Below are 5,472 nucleotides of genomic sequence, written 5' to 3' on the forward strand. Positions count from 1 at the left end.
AGGAGGATGGGACTATGAGGCGAACAGCATGGCCATGTCAGGTGGTTGGAAACCTGTGCATGTGTGAAAGGTTGAACAGGAGGAAAGCCAGTTCATCCACACAGGAGGTGAGAAAGACTGAAACTCCCATGTCTCTGCCTGCTCAGTCCATGCCCTAGAAGAGGAAATTTGCACCCTCTTTTTCTTTTCCATCCCTGATTTATAAAGCAACCTTGCAGGCAGTTAACATAAGCCAGTTTAAAATACATTTACTAGGTAATATGAATGAGGCAGATCTTATCATTTTAGTCTAATTCTTATCAGAATAAATTCTCATTCAGGTTAATTTGAGGAGCTCATGAAATCTACAGAAGTCTTACACTACAGCACAGCAAGGATTTCTCCTTGCTGGAAAAGATTATTTGTAGACATCACCTGGTTTCTTACTGAAAGTGGTTAAGACAAATTATGGGATCCTAAAATGATAATCAATTGTCTGCTCATGATTACTTTCTCGTAGAAGCAATAGATCACAAGTGTCTAACTGTTTGCATGAGGCATTCAAATTATGTAGTGAGACTGAGGCCATACTGGACACCATGGCTACCATAATATTATTCATTAATAATCATTCATGTTGTGGTTGGGAATGGCAGGACTGCCAAGAAAAGTAGTTGAGTAAACAGCTTTATTTGTTGGCCTGTGAGGTAATCAGATAATTTTTCAGGATTTTAAAATAATCCATTAATGTAAGTCATTACCAACAGTTATTTGACTCCATGTAACCATTGCTTAATTTCAGCACGACAAAAAGAGCTGGGAGTTTTGTGCTGAAGCATTGCCAAATGTCAATCATTGCGTATTTTAATCAGTTCTTTGTACACACTAGCACCAGTTATAATAAACGCTCTTAGTCACCTCTCTGAACATCTGCCTTTCAGAGACCCCAAATCAGAATGCTGTCTTCACAGAGCCTCCATATGTTAAAATACTCATATGCCTGTATCTGTGCATACATGTGCAATTTTGAAAGCTTTATTTCCATATCTCTGCAATTTTGAGAAATGGAGAAGGTATTAAGGAAACTTCCCAGTTTGGGAGAGGAAAAAGAGTGGAAAATGGAAAAAAAGAAGTTAAACTGTACGGTGGAAAGATAACGTGATCAGAATAAGAAAGGATAAAGAGATAAGTCAGAGTATGTATGATTTAGTAGGTTATCACCAATCCTGAAGCCAGACTTGCACTTCAATCAGCCTGTGTAACTGAGGGAATCATTTCTCATTGATAGCTTTTATTAAGACCAAGATTGCTAAATATCTTAGACTCAGTGAAATATCTGTCTGGCATCTACATTATTGTTCATAAGGAGCATTTTGTTGGAAAGAAACTGTGGTTCACAAAAAGATATACTCTTTTTTAGAATTTTCTGAAGATACTTTACATTCTTTCTTTCAACAGGCTTCAATATTGAGACCTAGTAGAGAAGGATTATCATAGTTTAACATAGTGAAAAACTAATTGAATCATTAACTGACCATTCAGATTCAAATGTCTTCTTCTCACTTGCACTCCTGTTTATACTTATGCTTTACTCCTGCACCTCTCTCTTTAGTTTGCCTTGTTTGTAAAACTCCTTAATTTGTAGCTCTGTGTTGAAGAGGTCATGTGAAAATGAGTATCAGAATGCTAGTGAAAGTCAAGATTTTCTATTTATTGTAATTTTTTTTTCCGTGAGACTTTTGTTCTTAGTGATTAAAAACACACACAAAAAGTGCTTGAGATTTTTCAGTGCTATTAATTTATACAAATTTTTAATACAGTTCTCAACTTCCCATGAATAATAGACACCATTAAGCAAAATGTATGATTAAACACAATATTCATAAGTAGCATTCAGATAATAATTATTATTTTGCAAATTAAAAATGTTTCCTTTCACTGTAAATTAAATTCTTGTGTATCAGCTATCTTGCTCGTAGTGATAAATTGAAGAACAATTTTCTCCTTTTATTCCAATTCATTCCTTAACAACAGTAATAAAAATAAAGGAAATTATGTATATAATTAAGGGATCTTACTGGTGAAGTTCTAACATGTTTCTGCAAAGACCTGCCTGAATTTAAGTGTCTGAAAACAATTTTTGTTTCAAATGTCAATTATCTTGCCTGAATATCCTGTTAAACCTCACCTTTTAAATCTCACTGTGGTCAAGGGATATTTTAGATTTCAAAGTAAAAATAAACTGGTTCTTTAATGTGACCATGGCTGACTGAATTAGCAGATGGTCAAACTTCATGGAAACTATTAACTCCAGTTTTATGAATTGTAATAACAAAATTATGATCTATAGGACATTTACCAGCTTAGGGTTAGCAGCAAACATTAGTGTAAGGAAAATGTTTGTTTGAACATACTCAAAAAGGCAGAGACTATGATGCAATTCCTCTCAGAAATACAGTGTGATTTTCTTTCAGGGGTAATCGATACCACTAGGAAAACCAAAAATTTATTGCATTTTCTTATTTGTCTGTGCACAGAATGCGTTTATATATATTTAAAATTTTGCTTTCTTGACTGTTATTCCTGTGTAAAAGAGGCAGAAACTACAGACACAAGATCAATGCCAGAACACCAAACCAGTTCACACACAGGGATGCATGTTTTAATCCCGTTGATTTATTTTTGTTCTCTCTTACAACCTTTCTGGAAGATCAAAGGCAAGCTGTAAGCACACAGGTTAAAGTGTACCATGCACTCAAACTTTACTTAAAAGAAAACAAAAACAAGCGAACAAAGTTCAGTTATATACAAGTAAACTTTTAGTCTTTTTTCATTTTTTATAGGAACAACTCTCTACAAAAATGCTCTTTAAAAAATCAAAAAAAAGAGTCCAAAATCCAAGAGATTGATTAGAGATCTGAGAAGAGGGAAAAGCACAACCACAGTATAGACCTGAGTCTACTGCAGCCCCTTGAAAATTCAGTCTCGGTCTCCTCAAGCCACCAGTATCTCTTCAACTCCCCTTGTAAACCTGACTAAAAAGTAACCAGCTTCACAAAGATTACACCTTTTCTGATTTCCTCCTGCTGTTCCCACCTACCCCCAGCCTCCTCTGACACAGCTGATCACCCTCAATACTTTAGAGGTCCCTCTGCTCTATTGTAGTTTTGTATTAGAAGAGCCAGTACAGAAGGAAAAGGAAACTTAGCCAAAATTAGAAGTTGCATTAAAGGTGAAGGGCAGTTTGGTCACTCTTACAAGTGTGACAATCTCCATTTGACATAGAGCAGGCCCATAAGAAGTGTCACAATGTCACTCAAGCAGATGAGGACAGCTTGGCTGAGCTGCACCTACTCATACCCCTCGTACCCAGCACAACGTGTCATCCACTATCTGCAGATCACAGGGTTATTGCTGACAACAGGTAGTTTGGGTCAGCAAAATAATGAGGTATTCCTGATGGGACAGCAAAGAAAGGGTGTCTTGCCCCATCAGTTCCTGTTTTCCTCCCTCTCAGGTACTGTACCATCTGTGTGCAAGCTGTGCACACACACACACACACACACGTGTACACACACACACACGTGTACACATACACGTGTACACACACACATGCACACACACGTGTACACACAGACACACACATACGTGTACACACACACACACACACACACGTGTACACACACAGTCTGTGTCTCTCTCTCACACCCCCCATGTGGACTCCAGTTTCCCCAGCCACACCTGGAACTTGTTGTTGGTTCAGCACCAGGCTGGGTCAATGGAACAGCCATGTGAAAAGCCAATGCCAAAGCCTATTCTCACTTAAGAATTTGGTCCTCGGTGTAGGCACTGTATCCATGGACATTTTGCCACACTGCACACATTTTTCAGCTACTCCTCATTTCTGTAGTAAGGTAATAATAGATAAAATTATGGAGATTTTTAGATATCAATATATTTAAAGTTGAGATCTCTGTAACAGCAAAGTTGTATGGAAAATCTATATTTATCCATTCCATCTATCTACCCATCTATCTCTTCATCACAAATTTCAGTTTTTAAGAAGAAAAGATCAGGTGTGATAGCTGATTTTTTTTTTACTTTCAGAGATTGTTTTTTATACTTTTTGTTTGATATTTTTTAAACCAAACTCATGATCTCTTAAATAAATCATGAAAGATAAGAAATAAAAAGCAAGGTTTTATTTCATGAACTAATGATTATGATGTGAATGGCAGTTAACAGGTTCTTATCAACTAATTATACAGGAGTTTCAAATTTCTTAAAAAATTCATCAGCATCAGAAGTAAGCAGCTACCCTAACATGAGAAAAATGTCCTTTAGCCAGTGCGCAATTAATCCAAAAATATAATGAAAAGTTTACGAAGTCTGAAACAACTTATTCATAATGCTGTTTAAAATTTTAAATGTCTGTCACTTGATAACCTAGAAGGTTTAAGTTTGTTGTGTGGTTTTAAAACGCAGTCCTGCTGGCACTTACATATTGTTTATTTTTAATCCTCATATGTCACTTGGAGTGGATAACAAATTTTAAAGGGGAAATAATCTACATGTTAGCTTGATACAGCAAAACAAGTGGGAGCTATGACTGGACTTAAGCAAGAAGTTACATGAAAACTCTAAGTTACCTGTCCTCCCCATGCTTCAGAGGTGTTTTCAGGGTAATATTTAATTCTGCCTGACTTCACTCTCATTCACTACATTTTGTGCTTGAGGAAGGGTAAGAGCAGAGAATTTTGAAAGTAGGTGAAAGAAACAGTTCAATTCTTCTGAGTTTTCCTTCCTTGCAGCCACTTCCACAGTCGCAGTTAAAAACATATAGCTTCCATGAAAATAAATAAGGTGAAAATTTTCCAGAAAATCAAAATATTTTTTCTTCAAGGTGTCCTTAAGTCCAAACTCACATTTTCATTACAGACCATGCTAAAAGAATAAAATCATCATACTATAAAAGGTGATCCTACCTTGCAAATTTATTTTAACCAACATAATAAATATTTTTGAGTTTTTCTTTAACTCGTAGACTCATAGAATATCTCAGATTGGAAACTGTCATCCAATCTAAAAGCCTTTCTAGATTGTAACTCATCTAGTTACAATCTCCTAGGCATAGGCAGGGACACATTCCACTACACCAGATTGCTCAAAGCCCCATCCAGCCTGGCCTTGAGCACTGTCAGGGATGGGGTCTCCACAACTTCTCTGGTCAACCTGTTCCAGAACCTCACCACTCTCACGGTAAAGAATTTCCTCCTTATACCTAATCTAAACCTGCCCTCCTTCAGTTTAAAGCTATTCCCTTCATCCTATCACTAAATGCCCTTGTAAACATCCTCTCTCCATTTTTCATATAGGTTCCCTTCAGATTTATTGGAAGGTTGAAATTGGGTCACCATGAAGCCTTCTCCATACTGAACAATCCCAATTCTCCCAGCCTTTCCTCACAGCAGTGGTAATCCCTCCTTCTAACCA

The sequence above is a fragment of the Zonotrichia albicollis genome, chromosome 3 (genome assembly GCF_047830755.1).
Source record: "Zonotrichia albicollis isolate bZonAlb1 chromosome 3, bZonAlb1.hap1, whole genome shotgun sequence".
Classification (NCBI taxonomy): domain Eukaryota; kingdom Metazoa; phylum Chordata; class Aves; order Passeriformes; family Passerellidae; genus Zonotrichia; species Zonotrichia albicollis.